This window comes from Ahaetulla prasina, chromosome 1, assembly GCF_028640845.1.
Source record: "Ahaetulla prasina isolate Xishuangbanna chromosome 1, ASM2864084v1, whole genome shotgun sequence".
In the NCBI taxonomy this organism is placed as follows: domain Eukaryota; kingdom Metazoa; phylum Chordata; class Lepidosauria; order Squamata; family Colubridae; genus Ahaetulla; species Ahaetulla prasina.
In genome coordinates, this window is record NC_080539.1 from 324,962,575 (window position 1) to 324,979,534 (window position 16,960).

The 16,960-nt window shown below is 39.6% G+C and overlaps 1 long non-coding RNA gene across 2 annotated transcripts in view; it reads left to right on the forward strand.

Moving 5' to 3' along the window:
- Positions 1 to 1,611: 1,611 nt before the first annotated feature.
- LOC131187818 (uncharacterized) overlaps positions 1,612 to 16,960 on the forward strand; it is a 76,883-nt gene continuing 61,534 nt past the window's right edge. The window contains exon 1 of one of the 2 annotated variants that reach the window (XR_009152635.1): positions 1,612 to 2,140. This is a non-coding gene — a long non-coding RNA (uncharacterized LOC131187818). The remainder of the gene's footprint in view (positions 2,141 to 16,960) is intronic. The other variant, XR_009152634.1, reaches the window with a different exon arrangement.

The window sequence follows — 16,960 nt, forward strand, 5'->3', positions numbered from 1 at the left end:
AAGCGCTAGCAAAGCCATGGAATGTGTGAGCCTTTCAAACCCACTGATTTCATTTGCTACTTTGAAGCAAGTTGGAGAATCTGCTTTTGATCAAGTGGTTCTATCAAAGCCTTGTCAAGCCAAAGCATTTCCCTCAGAGCTTTGCACAGCTGTCAAGCATTTTTACAATGCAGAATTTTTTTAATGGTATAATTACCTGCAGTTCCTAGATTAAATTAGTCTCTCTTACTAATTATACATTTTAAGGAGTTTTAACAGCAATTTATGTACCTCCTCAAATTCCCAATCCTGGACTAATAACCTTGTGTCGAGTTCAGCTAAAACTAGGGCAGTTTTCCACTCATTTGAATTTCTAGCAAAGACATTTCACCATTAAAGTATAACAATCTTTCCCATTTAGTGTGCTTCAATTAATTCAGTAAATTAATTTTTGGTGTAATTGTTATCTACAGTCAATGCAGAGAAGCTCCAGGGCCAGATTAGAGGGTGCCCATCCAGGGCCTGCCATCGAAAGGTGTCTGCAAATAATTCTTATAAAACAGAGAAGTACATCCTCTAAAGAGTATGTTTAGTTAACCAGTGAAAGCTGAAACAATTGCACCATCTGCCATTTTAAATAAACAATTTTCCGAAAGGAATAATATCAGGCAACTGAAAGAATGATATGCTACCTTTGGGAATGTGGTGACAAGGAAGGCATTGCAATGGTGATGGCCCTTACATCTGATTGGTCCAGCTGCCTGCCACTCGTTGCTTGTGAAATTATACTTAGCAAGTTGCAGACTACAATTGCTCCAGCCCCAAGTTGCTGGTTGGCTGCCCAGCATGCATGGCTTGTAAATGGAAGAAACGGTGGCTGTGAAAATGTAGCTCTTCTTGTAGATAAGAACAGGGCAGTGAAGGGAAGGTTGAAATGCTATTTCCTATGAGCATTTCATGTATTTCCCATGACGAAGCTCTGTTGCAATAGGATAATTAGAGTTTTCACACTCCCAATATTGCTTTAAACTATTGGTGAGGGATGGATTGCAGTGCAAGAATGTGTTTAGACGCTGCTTGTGTAATTTTTCCAAGGGAGGGGGGAGAGAAATTATTCATAGGTAAAGCACGTGAAGACTACAAGGTTTCACTATAGTGCTGGCGGGTGTGATTATGTGTACAAAGCCACACCTTCAACATTCTATGAAAGATGAAGGTAGGAAAAGGTAGGGTGGAGACCAATTCCTGCAAGACTTTTCCAGAACTTATTTCCTAACTTTTTACAGCACAGTCTTAAAGAGGCGCACTACAGAAAATGATGGGGGGTTTATGAAGATTAACTAATTTTTTTTTCCTTTTTGATGATGGTTCATTACAGAGAGTTATAAATTCATAAACAGTTAAATATTATATGAACTGTTTCGAATTGCAACCATATGAATGATTTTAATGTTTGATAAGTAGTATATATAAAATTTTACAAATATCAATTTTAATAACGATTGATTTGGATGGAGCAATGAGAGAAGAGTGGGGGAAAGAGGGAAGAGGGAAATGATGGGTGGGGGGAAAGAGGGAAGTTGAAAAATGATTAGAATTCAGGGCAAAGGGTAAGATTAGATATACAACATAAATAAAGGAAAGAAATAAAAATGAGAGAGAAAAGGAAAAAATATATTAATGTAAACATACAAAATGTGTTGGAAAAGAACTCAAAGTTGTATAAATCTGAAACCTGGCCAGTACTGTGTTCAGAAAAAAAGTGTATGTTTGTGTGTGCCTGTTAAAAAATAAAAATAAAAAACTTTTTACACACAAAAAAAGAAAGAAAATGAGGGGGGTGGGGAGTGGCTTGTAATAAATCCAGCACTGATAAAAGCTGTCAGTGCAACACCACCCCTCAGGGAATCAAATCTTTCATTTGATCCAAGGACAGGTACAGCACAGGAAATTGCGGTGCAAATTTTCCCTTGCACATTCAGCGGCCAAAATCTTTCAACCCAGCCCTGAAAAGAACATTTCAGCGATTTAGAAATAAGGAGCATCCCACACCCAGGAGAGAGAAATAGAAATGTACAAGCAATAAAAAAAACTGCAGATGAAAGGCAGGCCCAGCTGCTAAACCGCAAAAGGTTTGAAAAGAATTACATTCATCAACAAGGTATTTATTCCTTCCCGTCGTCCCCCATCATCCCCCCCCCGCCCCCGGTAGCCTTTTTTCCAAAAGGGATTGCCACTGGCTACTTTCAGGATTGGCTATCTTCAATGGAATATAATTTATATCAGATACAGTAAAAACTATTTATATTACTGTAAGAAAAATAACTAGAAGCTCCTGCTTGTCACTTAACAAGACAGACAAAATCAATTTGGCCGAGAGTTATAATAGCTGCAACTGCTAATTGTCATCATCATCTACTTTTTCAACATTCTAATTGCTTCTGAAAATCATTATGAAATTCAGAGTTTGGGCAGTCCTGATTTCCCTTTAGTGCAGAGGTGTCCAACCAGTGGTGGGATTCAGCCAGTTCTTTCTGGATTGGGTGAACCGGTAGCAGCAACTGCAGGAACCTCCGCCCACCCGCCTGGACGTAATCCACGAGAACTGTGCGTGCACAGAAGGCCACACTCACATTTGAAAACCAGTAGGGGAGGTAAGTGAATCCCACCACTGTGTCCAACCTTGGTCAACCTGGGGTCAACTCATTCTCCAAAGTACTTGAAGGTAGGACAAGAAGCAATGGATAGAAATTGATCAAGGGAGAGAACCAATCTAGAATTAAGGATACATTTTCTGACAGTTAGAATAATTAATCAGTGCAATGGCTTGCTTCCAGAAGTTGTAACTGCTCCAACTCTTGAGGTTTCTAAGAAGAGATTGGACAGCCATTTGTCTGAAATAGTATAGGGTTTCCTGCTTGAGCAGGGGGTTGGACTAGAAGTTCTCCAAAGTCCCTTCTAACTCTATTCTGTTCTGTTCTGAAAACTTTAAGACCTCTGGACTTCAACTTCTGGGAATTAAAGTCCACAGGTCTTAAAGTTGCTAAGGTTGGACACCCCTGCTTTTGTACATACAGTATAATCTGTGGGAGATGTAAAAGGGCCTCCTATTGAAAACATAAGTTATATTTTGCTACATGGCTGCATGTCTACAATGTGCTTTGCTCTGATGTGGTTTGCAAAGTACCTCTCTTTGAAGCATCAAAATAGCCGCATATTTTGTAAGGCAGGCGTGGCTGCTTGGTAAGCACCTCCTGCTATCTCTGTGTGCATGTGCCTGCACAAGTCACATTTGCCAATTTTGGAATTCCCAGCTGATACCTCACTCAAGCCGTAGCCAAAAACAACACTTCTGAGCATTCAGGATCAGCCAAAATTGGCTAGAACAAATGTTTGGGCAACAACAACCAGAATCCATTTGAACCAGATCTCAACTGATATCTCTTGAGCAGACACCATTCAAGTTAGGAATTCATAAAGTAGGGGCTGAAAAGAGCAAAACATGCAAGGACATGAAAAAGAATTTACAGGAGTGTAAAAAAGCACAGAAATACACACACACACACACACACACACACACACACACATTTAGAAGATGCTATCAACAGCTGATGAGTAAAAAAAGATGATCTTTTGCTCCATTAAAAAAAAAGTAAAATTTTAATTTCAAAAGTCGGATGGTACAAAAAGTCAAACAGGTACCAGAGGAAGTGACCATGGTCATAGTAATGTAGGTTGCTTACCCCAATTTAACGCAGAGAGCCAATTAGGTGTCTCATTAAAATGCTACACAGGTAATTCTTGACTTATACTTGGTAAATTAAGAATTAATTTAGTAACTGCTCAAAGTTACGCCTGATACCAAAAAAAAAAAAAAAAGGCACTTGCAATCCGGACTCCAGTCAGGCTCCATCTGCAGTCATAAGTCTCAACTTCGGGTGCTTGCCAACATGGTCCCATTTACAGTTGTATGACCGTCCGGTAGTCACATGATCATCTTTTACTATGGTTTTGCCAAAAAATGGTACTTATTTCATTTTTTTTGGCAAAACTGCACCTACAGTGACCCATTGGTTTGCTTAACAACTATGACGTTTGTTTTAATGTCCATGGATTCACTTAACAAGCACTTGAAATATAAGGGCATTAAATTGGTGACTGACCCATTTTATGGCTGTTACCACATCCAAATGTAAGGAGTTTTCAATATGGTCATATGTCAAAGACTACCTGTAGTGATATAGTGGAGAAAAAGGCATCTGTTAGACATATATTAAATATTTGGTTTTGCTTTGACAAGGTGCTTCATGCCACATGTTTATACGATGCTCCATTTTGAGACAAGGCCATTTATTTGACCAAATACTTTGTGGCTACTAGTTTAGCCTTGAATATAAATATTCTGCACTCTTCAAATTCATACTAATAATGTAAAATTGCTAACTGATCACTATTCTGAAACATGCAACCATCATTAATTAAGATAAGAATCAGAAGTAAGAACTCCTTAACGTGTGTGTATGCTCATGTGCGCAGAGTGTCTTGGTTTTCACTTCCAATCTGACATCCTGCCACAAAAATACAGGAAAAGAAGGTGCTGGATTTGAACTATATAACAGGTGGTACAAACTTCATATCAGTTACAAACTGCTCAAAGAAAGCAATGGCTGACATTACTGTTTGATGATACAGGCCCTAGCATGTTGCTCAAATATCTGAGAAAGTTCTCTGTATATTTTGTGCCAGCTTGGGAAGCTTCACAGATTAATTTTGGTGCTTCCAAATTAGTGGACTCTTTTCAATTCTGGGTGGAATCATATTGTATGCCACAAGACCTAAGGGCATGAGCTGAGGCTCCAGGACTGCATATACCTCACAAAAATCTTAGGTGCGCCCAACTCCAGAGGGCTCTGAAAGTTGTTACTGTATTGTAAAATGGCATAAAGGGGAAATTATTAATCCCTGAAGAATAATCATATTAACTGCATTTAATGTTATTAAATTTAAATGCAGCATACATCACATTTTATCAGTTTGTTTGTTTATGTCCACTATTTATTTCTATCTTATTCAGGAGTGTGAATCCCGGCATGTCCCTAAAAGTCCAGTTGCATAATTTTATTATGGAGTCTGTAGTTAACTGGTTGTTTTTATTACTGTCAATCTCCTTTTCCCAGAGAATCAGGGGAAGATATTGTTCAGATGTTTTGAAGATAAAACCCAAACAGGAACAGCTAAGACTATTACTCTACTTTTACTTAGAAGGATAAGTTTGCACAATTAGATTCTAATCCACAGATAATGTCAGCTATTTTTTCTGGAGCCTAGTCAAGAAGGCATGGCACTTTTACACCCAATAAATAGAAGCGCAAACCCACAAATTTGTCACTATTTGGTGATGGAAAAATGTAACAAGAAACTGCAGCTTTCTTTGTTTTGTTTCTATTATGCTTTACTTTTTGCCTTCTGTTTGATGTTAGGCAGCTTCTTTCAAATTAGGCAGCTTGGTTTTTGTTCTTCTGAGTTGCCACTTCCACCTCAACACAAGTCAATATAGTATCTATGCAAAATGCCATTTCTTCAAATATATTTGTATGCAGCAGCTGTAGCTGAAGCTTCTCTCCTCCACCCACCCACCCCGAGCTCTTGCTTTTATTTTTGTTGTTGTATTGCCTAATGCAGAATATATTTGACTTGTTTAATGGGCTTCTCGCCTTTCATGCAACCTGAAAACATTTTATAAAATGAATTAATAATGGCCAGCAACCTCTGAACAGTAGCTCCCAATCTTGGAAACCGAAAGGTGCTTTAAAGAGACAAAGAACAAAATATGATCACCTGGGAACGCAAGTAGTTGTCCTCTTTGCTTCTTTGGAGAGTGCCCTGGTGGGTAATTAAGCTCTCCCCTCTGTTTTTGGCCAAAGATGCTTCCCTGACAATCTGTCAAAGTTCTTTTGTTTGCAAAATACAGTATCTGAATTCCAGATGAACCTATAAATTGCCATTTGAGACCAGAATAATATTTCCCTCCCATAGCAACTGAAATCCCAGAACCGTGATCGTTTGTCAAATATTCATGAATTCACACTCTCTTTGGAAGCAATACAGCATCTTAAGCCTTAGGTTCACCTAAACTGCAGGAGAGAAAAACAGCTTAACATTGAAGGACACCCAATGTGAAAAAGAGCAGCCGAAAGAGGCATCCCGTTTCCTACCTCCTAAACCTGATTTAACAACCAGTTCTAGATAGGGTGGCTTACAGGGAAGGATGGATAGTTTCAGTATATTTCATGTGCAAAAAACAAAACAAAAAAACCACACCTTTAAGTCTTTACTACAACTTTGCTTTGTGTGAAGGAAGCACAAATGTAACTGAGAAAGGTAACTTTTTTTGTGCTATTGTTTTTAACTGAAGATATATTTGGCTCAACATCATATAAGTTGTTCCAGCATGGCCATGAATTTGCTAGACAACTAGATTTATTCTAACTTTATCTACAAAGTGGGAGTAATATCATCTACTTCCTTACTGCAAAATATTTAGGGAGCGTAAGACTAGATAGAGAGCAGCAGTTTCCACAAGTAAGGTCCAATATGTTAAAATAATCGTTCCAAGCAGGAATGGAAACACTAGATTGTCTTGCTACACGTAAGATACCCAGTCTCCAGATAAGGTTTTAACAATAATTTTGGAGGTGGGAAAATCTGCAATGTGTCCAAATATCTAACCCAAACTGGTGTTCTACAATGGCTTCCACAGTTAGGCTTTAGCCATGTTTATACTGGTTGCCAAAGTTATAATGGAAAAGAATGCCAAGGAGCAAAAGCAATGATGACATCTGCTGGCATAACAGGAAGTTTTGTGTACGGACAAGAAAATCAAGTGAGGGCAAGGCTTCTAGGCTTTACAGCTCTTTGTGTCTACTCTCAACAGATGCTGGAGAATAAAGAAATGATCAGATACCTGGAAAATTCTTCTCCCCTCTTTTTTTTTCTAATTAATGAAGTTCCTACTTTATGCTAGCTAATCATACGATGCCTTTTTAAATTCAAAATGTAATGGTTCTAAAACCATTGACTTAATCTATCATTGCCTTAGAATGCTGCCCTCAATAGACTCCTAGTAGTTTACAATATTATCTTTAAAAAATGCAATCAGGACATCAAATCAGATAAATCCTGAATTGTTGCAGGCTGACATTGTTGGAAAATTAAAACAAATGAATAAGTAAATGCCCTACAAAATAGCTTTCTTCAACATCTTCCTAAATAGAATACAATTGAATAGAATTTTTTATTGACCAAGTGTGATTGGACACACAAGGAATTTGTCTTGGTGCATATGCTCTCAGTGTACCTAAAAGAAAAGATACGTTCATCAAGAATCATAAAGTACAACATTTAATGATAGTCACAGGATACAAATAAGCAATCAGGAAACAATCAATATCAATATAAATCGTAAGGATACAAGCAACAAAGTTACAGTCATACAGTCATAAGTGGAAGGAGATGGGTGATGGGAATGATGAGAAGATAATAATTTCTCTTATGCCATGGGAAGAAATGACTATGGAATTAACTGAGCTTAATTCATTGTAATCATATAAAGAGTTATAGTTATGTCTCACATGTTTATTATGAGAATTTTACTAGCAATTTATTTGTCCTGTGCAACTGTGTTAATCACAGCAAGTATGATTGATGACAGCAAAATGATATGTATGCAATGACACCATGCAAATGCCATTATTATGTATTGGCGCCCTAGAGTCTGATATAAGTTTATAAGTCATGATATTTGCAAAATGATGCAACATCACCCATGTGTTGTCATTTGTTGTTTCTACAAACTATGGGTTCTGCTTGGACTGGGGCAAGAAAGGAATATGATTTCAAAAGGTTCCATTAAAAAGCCCTACATTTAAAAATGTGTTATTTGTGATTTAGGAGGCTGCACTGTAATAGCGTAAATGAATCAGAGTTTGATATTTTCCTTTCTGTATTAATCACTGCAGGTGGAGAAAGGGCTTTGCCTGCCTCAAATGGGATAAGCTGTGGCCTTCTGTTCATTTCTGGAAGGATACATTTCTCTTTTGCTTTTTTGTTTTTCACGTAATAGGCATATTACTTTGAGAAAAGAAAGAGAAAGAGAAAGAGAAAGAGAAAGCAAATACAAGAAAAGTATATTGGGAAAAAAGTTATCAGATAAGGCTGAAAACAGGTTACTTTGAACAATTAACAATGACCAGATTTGCCCGTTCGTGCTTATGTGCTTAAATTACTTTCATTTTAATAAAAACTCATCTATTTTTAATAAATGGAATGAACAAGTGCTTACTTTGGTTTAGATTATTCTCATTTTGGGGCACAAAATAGGAATAACATCAATGATGAAATCCAAATTTTTGTACTACCTGTTCTGTGGGCGTGGCTTGATGGGCGTGCTGTGGTTTGGTGGGTATGGTTTGCTGGGCATGGCAGGGAAAGGAAACTGCAAAATCTCCATTTCCACCCCACTCCAGGGGAAGGATACTGCAAAATGTCCATACCTTTCACACTCCTGGGGGAAGGATATTGTAAAATCTCCATTCCCACCCCACTCTGGGGCCAGCCAGAGGTGGTATTTGCTGGTTCTCCAAAGTACTCAAAATTTCCCCTACCGTTTCTCCAGAAGCTGTCAGAACCTGCTTGATTTCACCCCTGAATAACACTGTATGAACAATCATCTTTGGGGAATACAGGGTGCTGATTCAGATAAATTGCTCAAAATGGATATTTACAAGCCTTTCTGCCCCCCCCCCCATCCTTTTAACTGAACTTTTTCTCTTTTAAAGTAGAATTAATACAGAAGCAAAGAAACCATGAGAAGCTTACGAATGGAGCCTTAACTTTTATTGTTCACACTATCAAGCAATGTATCTTTGATCATATAAACTGCAGTTACAGGCGTAATCCAGGGAGAGCAATTTCTTTAGCTTTTGCTTCTTCTTTTTTAATTCAAACCATCCACAGCCTCTGAGCTCCTGGTTTCTCTTCAGCACATGATCTAGTATCTAGTTTGTCATGGAATGCAGGCTGTACTGTAACCTTTGGTCAGGATCTTGGCCAACTCATTGTCACTATATAGGGAAGAGGGAGACTTATTTAGTCCTTGCACTGCAGGCCATGCCCCCTAGAGTTCACCACATCACTAATCTTATTTTAACTCTTGGACAGCAGTCAGCTTTGAGGGCAAAGGCTTTTTAAAGCATCTGGAACTAGCAAGCAAGGTGATGTAACTCATTTTCTTGACAAACTTCCATAACCAGGATGATTAATCACTGGTCCTTTTTCTTTCTAGTGGAAGATTTATAATAAATTAAATTAGTAAATTCTTCCAATTCGTAATGAGACATTTGACATTTTATTACAGAATCAGGAGTGAGTTAAGTTGAGCCTGGAATCTATCTATCCCTGGAAAATATTTGATCTCATGAATTAAGAATAGTAAAGCAGGGCACGCTCACAACATGCTCTCAATTTGTGCAAAGCTTCCTCCCTCTCCAGCAAATATTGTTAAATGATTAGGCAGTGGCCTGACAATTTCATATAAAAATATTTTAAATTGATCTTTGCAGTCGCTTTTCTGATTCATTGCTCTTAACGTTTTTGAGAGCACCTTTGTTATATTTAAATCTTAAATTGAGTTTTAGCTTTAGAAATGCTTTGCTTTGCACATACGATCTCATTACAGTGGTGCCTTGGTACTCACTGTTAATTGGTTTTGGGAGGCATGATGAGTACCAAAAATGATGAGTATCACACAAATTTTTCCCATAAGGAATAATGTAGTGAGTCACAAGGCAGTCTCGACACTGACATGTTCTAGCTTGTGCATTGAGTACCAAACAAACAATGAATTCCAGGACAAAATATTCAAGTGGGACTGGCCTAAATCTTTTAAATTTTTTTAAATTTTAAAATAATTTTAATTGGGGTATTTTTATGAATTTTATGGGTTTTAAATTTGATGGTTTTAAATTTTCGGCCATTTATGGAATATGTTATTTTAAGTCTTTGTTTTAATTTGTTTATTGTATTGTTTTATAATTTGGCTGTACACCGCCCTGAGTCCTTCGGGAGAAGGGCGGTATAAAAATCTAAATAATAAATAAATTAAATAAATAAATAATAAGTCAAAATGCATTGAGTACCAAATTTGATGAGTTTCAAGGCAGCTAAGTACCAAGGTACCACTGTAAACCTTTGTCAGAACCCCTTAAAATGGGACAAGATTATTACTGGAGGTAAACCTGATAAATATATACAGTAATTGCTCATATTGTTGTAGTGGCACAGTGGTTAGAGTGCAGTACTGCAGACTACTTCTGTTGACTGCCGGCTGCCTGCAATTTGGCAGTTCAAATCTCACCAGGCTCAAGATTGACTCAGCCTTCCATCCTGACTCTGTAACCACTTAGAGAGGGCTGTAAAGCACTGTGAAGCGGTGTATAAGTCTAAGTGCTATTGCTATTGCTTTTGTTTCATTTTGGTTAGTTTTTTAAAATCTTGTATCTTAGACTTTGGGGAAAAAAATTTGGTGACTTCTTTGGAATAAAAATTTAGAAGTGTCTTTGATTTAACTAATAATGAGAATAAATAACCAGTGGAACAGCTTGGCTTCATAAATTGTACGATTTATGGTATTTCATCACTGGAGGTTTTTTTAAAAAAGACTGGGTAACTACCTATATGAAATGGAATAGGATCGTCTGCTTGCTGGGAATTGGACTAGAAGACCTCCAAGGTCCCTTCCAGTTTTGTTCTGAGTCTGATTTGGTGTTGTGGGATTTTAAGTGAGTTGTTAGTTTTATTGAGAAGAAATTGCTTTATATTTTGCCTAGAGGAAGTTGTTCATGGTGAAGGGATGACCAATTAGTAACTCTTGGAGGATGTTCAGTAGGACTAGTACTCTGTCTTGTAGGAGAGAGATAATGTTTGTGAATCAATCTCATCTAGTTATTAGCCAAAGGGAGCCATGGAGGCTAATCAGCAATCCCCTTATTCCTTCTCTTCTCCTCATTAGCTCAGTGATGAACAAAACCAAGTTCTTGAGTTATTTGATCCAGGCTGGACTGATTGGGGGAATTCTATGACATTTGCTGTATTATATTTTTAGATTTGATTGCTATGACTAGATTTTATAATACCCTGTTTGCAGGTTTGTCTCAATAGAACACATTGTGTAAACTTGACTTTTTGTAACTTTCAGTGCTTCATTTACAGACTTCTATGGGAATTCAGATGACAATGCCTGGTATATGCAGTTCTCCAAAGTTTTCCAAGGTGGAGTTATTTTAAACAAAAACCTGCATATATTAAATCAATTATGGAGAGGAGTAATGAAGCAATTAGAAGTGGTGGGATCGTACCCAAGGAATATTATCAGCTGGGAACTAGTGTATAAAACTAGTTACTATCAGTCAAATTACAAAATCCTGTCTGGACAAGTTTAGGAGTTTTTATGGCAAACTATTTGTAGATATTTGGGAATACTAGATCTTCATTTAACTCAAGAAGCATGATGGATATTGGGGAGAACAGCATTGTGGCATGTCTTTACTAGAGGAACGTGATGCAAGAGGAAATAGAACTCTTAATAGCAAAATAAAGATGGGAAAGTTGCAGGTCCAGCATCATGAATCAAAAACTTGTGTTTGCTTTTATATACCACTCAGAGCCCTTTCTAAAGAAAAAGCAATATGAAAATAAGCAAAGGAACAGAAACAGCAATTCTGGTTTTGATATCTACTCTCACCCAGCTAACCAAAATGAAAATGAAGATGAAGCTGATGCCTTCCAAAAGCAAACTTTATTACAAAAATATGTGTGCAGTTGTAGTGATGATCATGACATCTATTTGGACACTCTACAAATCATGTCATTCCAGGTAATGTTTGTCTTGTCTTGTTGACAAGATTCTCCTTCAGAGGGTGAACAAAGGCAAACAAAGGATCATTTGTACTTGACTTATTATTAATCAGTCAGGAAGACCTATTTAAGAAAGTGGGAAATAGCAGGAATGATGCTACAGTTTTTACTTTTAAGGAAAACCAAAATTCAATGTAATTGTGAGAGTATGTGGGTGTGGGTGTCAGTATATATATGTATGTATGACTTTTAAAAAGCAAATTGTAGTGTTGTTTATCCATTGCCATCAATGAAGACCTTGACACCATTAGTCCCATTAAAACTAAATGTGGCCCATCCAAAGATGATTGGTCAAGCCAATTCAGGCAGGGAATGTCCCAGCCAATGTTTGGCAAACGTCTAGATACTGCAATTGTTACATTGATGGCTCTAGACTTGACTTGCACAGGTTGTGCTTATGTTGTTGTTTTGCACTTTGCCTTACTTCATAATCTTGATGGCCTTATAGATGGGGCCATACTTGGTAGAATGATTTTCTGCAGGTTCTTCTCAGATAGTCATGTCTAGATAAAGCAATTTCAGAGGGCTCTTTAATGTATCTTTGTAACATTTTATTGTCCTCCATGAGAATGTTTTCCAGCAGAGAGTTCTCCAAAAAGGAGCTGCTTGGGTATGCACTCATCCAGTGGTGGGTTGCTATCGGTTCACACTGGTTCGGGTGTACCGGTAGCGATAATTTGTTGTTGGTTGCTGAACTGCTGGCAACAGCTGCCTGGCCATGCCTCTGAACTGGATGCCCAGTCGCCACTCTCTCAGCCCGCCCACTCACCCCTCCCAGTCACTCCTTACCTTCCGGGCGGCAGAGTACACTGTGTGGCACTCGCGCATGCACAGTCTGCTCTACAACTTGCCTGTCTAAGGTATCTTCCCATGCTGTGCCTGCCCTGCACCCCAACTGACTTACCTCCTCCTACCTAAGCATGCGAGTCACGCTAGTCCCTCCATCCCCATCACTTGCTGTGGCCCCCCTACCACCCCACTGGGCTCATGTGGCTGGCTAAACTGCCACAGCCCATCCTGGCTCCATTCTAGGCTGTGCTGCCTGCGGCCTAGCTTGCTGCAGCTCCCCTACCATTCCTGTTGGGCTCACAACCTTACCTTCTTCCTCTCACAGCTGGTGGTAGAAGGGAAGGCAAGCCAGTGCCCACAAGGAACACTGAGAACTGCCTGGCAAAGAAACTCCTTTTCCTCTCCAACTTCTGCTAACAGAGAGAAGGAAGAGGCAGCGGCAGTGGAAGGGGCCGATCGCTTCGCAGCTGGTGTGCTCCCTGGCTCACCTCACAGCACCGCCACACACATACAAGGAGGTCTCCCTCAAGAGGCTTCAGAGGCTGAGCCATTTATTTTATTTTCCCCCTCCTGGCATCACCTCGAGCACATTAAAGAAAGATAAAAGGGAAACGGAGTGGGAGGGAGAGAGAGGCAGACAACTTTAATTTGCTTCATGGATGCTGGTGCAGTGGGGCAGGGCAGGAATGAGCTGTCGCTTAGCGCAGTCCTGAGGAGGGCAAAGAGAAAGCATCCCTGAGCAAACAGCGAGACTTTGCTGTACCTCTGCGGGGTAAGGGCAGCAGCAGCAACAGCAGCAGCCAAGGCAATAGGTGCTGTTTGTTGTTCCTTGCCACACTGTAAAAAGCAACCTTTGCCCCAAAGAGGTAGCAATCCAACAAAAATAAGAGGCGTATCTGGCATCCAGCACTGGAGATGGCTGCTTCAGCATCTGTCGGAGGCTCTTTTGTTTCATTCACTCCGTGTTCCTCCTCTATACAAAAAAAAAAAAAAAGCCCAATCTGATCTGGAGCTGAATGTCATTGGAAGCAATGCTGTCAGCCTGGAGCATTTCATTTCAATTTTTTACTGGGTGATGAATTGAACCTCCTCCCCTAAAACAGATGTGACATGGATTGTGATTTTTGGGTTGTTGTTTTTTTAAAGACTTGGATTGTTCCCCAGGGCAGGGGTCTCCAATCTTGGCAACTTTAAGACTTGTGGACTTCAACTATGAGAGTTCCTCACCCAGCTTTGCTCTGAGAGTTAAAGTCCACAAGTCTAAAAGTTGCCAAGGTTGGAGACCCCTGCCCTAGACTGCTTTAGGAGCAAAGTGGTGGGTTTTGTTGACACTTCAGGAGGAAGGGAAGGAAAGGAAGGAGAGAGAGAGAGAGAGAGAGAGAGAGGGAGAGAGAAGAGAAAGAAAGAAAGAAAGAAAGAAAGAAAGAAAGAAAGAAAGAAAGAAAGATGAAGGGAGAGACAGGAAGGAAGGAAGGAAGGAAGGAAGGAAGGAAGGAAGGAAGAGAGAGAGAGAGGAGAGGAGGGAGGGAGGAAGGGAGGGAGGGTGGGAGGAAGGGAGGGAGAGTGGGAGGAAGGGAGGGAGGGGGAGAGAGAGAGAGAGAAGAGGAAGGAAGGACCACAAACCCTGGTACTAGATGTGGCTTTGAAACAGGGCAGCAATCTAGGGCTGGAAGGACCTTCGAGGCCATCCAGTCCTACCCCCTGCTCCAGCAGGAAACCTTATACCATCTGGATTATTTTGGTGTCTCTAACAGAGAGGAAAATTGCCAGAAAGGAGAAGCAAAGGCTGCCATGCAGAGAAAGGCAGAGATAGTCCTTGGCTTATGACTACAATTGAGCCCAAAATTTTGGTTGCTAAGCAACAGCGTTGTTAAGTGAATTTCACCACATTTTACTTAATCCATGACCTTTCCTGACTCTAACAGTCATGTGCAAGCTAGAGAAGAACATCTGAAAATGTGTGTAATTTTCTAAATGTACAGAAGTTATACTTAAATGTGTGGCAGAAAGTATACTCTGGGTGTGTTTTTCCAAATGTAGTAAGTGAGGTTGAATGTGTATAGTTTTAGAAGAGGTGTATGTATGTGTGTGTGTGTACATACGCATACAGTATATATAGTAGAAAATGTATCTTTTTGTGTGCCTATACACAATATATACTATGTAATATGTATGTACACATATGGCATATATACATAGGATTAAATAGTATATTTTGGATGTTAAGTATTAGTAAATAAATAGAGAGGAAAACTGTATCTCATTGAGGCCTTTGAGGTGAGGAGAGGCCAGGCACCCTAACCCTAACTCTTGACCTGAGTGATGTCAAGTTGGCCTCACCAACCCAGTCATATGACCACCAAACCATACCCATCCAGTCACATGAACACCCAGTCACATATGCCCACAATCACATGACCACCAAGCCACGCCCACAAAATAAGCCACATCCACAGAACCGGTAGTAAAAAAAATTGGAACCCACCACTGCACTCATCTGACATATGGACACTGCCCAGCAAGTCAATGCTTTGATTATCAGTGTGTGAATTGATGGTAAATTTTCCCTAAAGAGAATTTCACTGTCTGGTACTTTATCTAGCCATTTGATGCCTAATATTCTGTGAACACAAGTCATGTGGAAGCTATCTTGTATGTTTTTGATACATAGTTCATGTTTCATAGGCATAGAAAAGGATAGTGAGTACCATCATTTGGTAGCCCTTCAATTTGTTGTTGTGCTACTTCTTTGATGTTCCTGTTCAGTGGAAAGACAGTCTACTGAAAGCAATGTTTGTGATGGCTGATCTGCAGTAGACTTTTGTATCAATGGTCACTACTCAGGAGAGGGTGTAGCTAAGGTAGATGAACTGGCCCACTATCTGAAGTTTCTGCCTTTTGGTTTTGATTTTGAATTCTGTGTATAAGCGCACGAGGAGCAACCTGGTGCGTGACCTCAGTCTTTTGAATATTGATGGTGAGTCCAAAGTTGCCACAAGCTCTAGAGAATTTGTCCATACTGGCTTCCATCTCTGGCTCTGAGACAGCATTCAAGGCATAGTCATGGGCAAAGGGGAAGTCTCTCAAGACAGTTTTCTTTACTTTGGCAATAGCTTGAAGGTTCCTCAGGGTGAATAGTTTCCCATCCACATGGAGTACTTGAGGTTAATGTTAGCATTGTTGTCCTGAAAGGCATCATTTGCCACGGTTATAAAAAATCACACTAAATAGTGTGGGTGTAAGACACAGCCCTGTTTAACAACATTGCTAACTGGGAATGCCTTAGGGATTCTCCCCAATTCTTTCTGATTCAGCACTTGGCCACTGTGGCACTGGAGTACCATGTGAATAAATTTGGCAGGGCGGTCATGATTCTTCACATGATTTGTTGGCTGACAGATGAGGGCTTTTATGAGGTCAGCAAAGGTTGTATAGAGTTCATGATTCTGCTCCTGACACTTCTGAAGTTAGTATATGACAAAATCATGTCAATGGTCACATGACCACTGCAGAAACCAAACTGTGATTCTGATACTAAGTCCAACTCCAGATAAGTGCCCAGATGATTTAGCACAGGGCTGTCCAAACTTGGCAACTTTAAGACTTGTGGACTTCAACTCCCAGTCTTAAAGTTGCCAAGTTTGGTTACCCCTGATTTAGCAGAATTCTTGCAATGGTTTTTCTTGCTAGGGGGAGCAGTAAGGATTCCTCAGTGCTTGACTATAGCCTTTCTTTTTTGTTTGTTTGTTTGTTTACATTTATATCCCGCCCTTCTCCGAAGACTCAGGGCGGCTTACAGTGTGTAAGGCAATAGTCTCATTCTATTTGTATATTTACAAAGTCAACTTATTGCCCCCCCAACAATCTGGGTCCTCATTTTACCTACCTTATAAAGGATGGAAGGCTGAGTCAACCTTGGACCTGGTGGGACTAGAACCTGCAGTAATTGCAGGCAGCTGTGTTTTAATAACAGGCTTCTTACAGCCTTTCCTCTTGTAAGAGATGTACAATGGATTGCCTTTCCTCTTGTAGAGGTGTAGAATGGATGAATCTTTAAGTTCCTGAGTAATGGATCATTGCTCCCAGAAAGATTGGAATAACTCAGTGAATACTGGACCACCAACTTTGTATATTTCTGTGGAAATAGTGTCTGCCCTGAGACTTTGCCACTGGATGGCTGCTTACAGCTTCCATGACTTCAGCTACACCAATATGATAT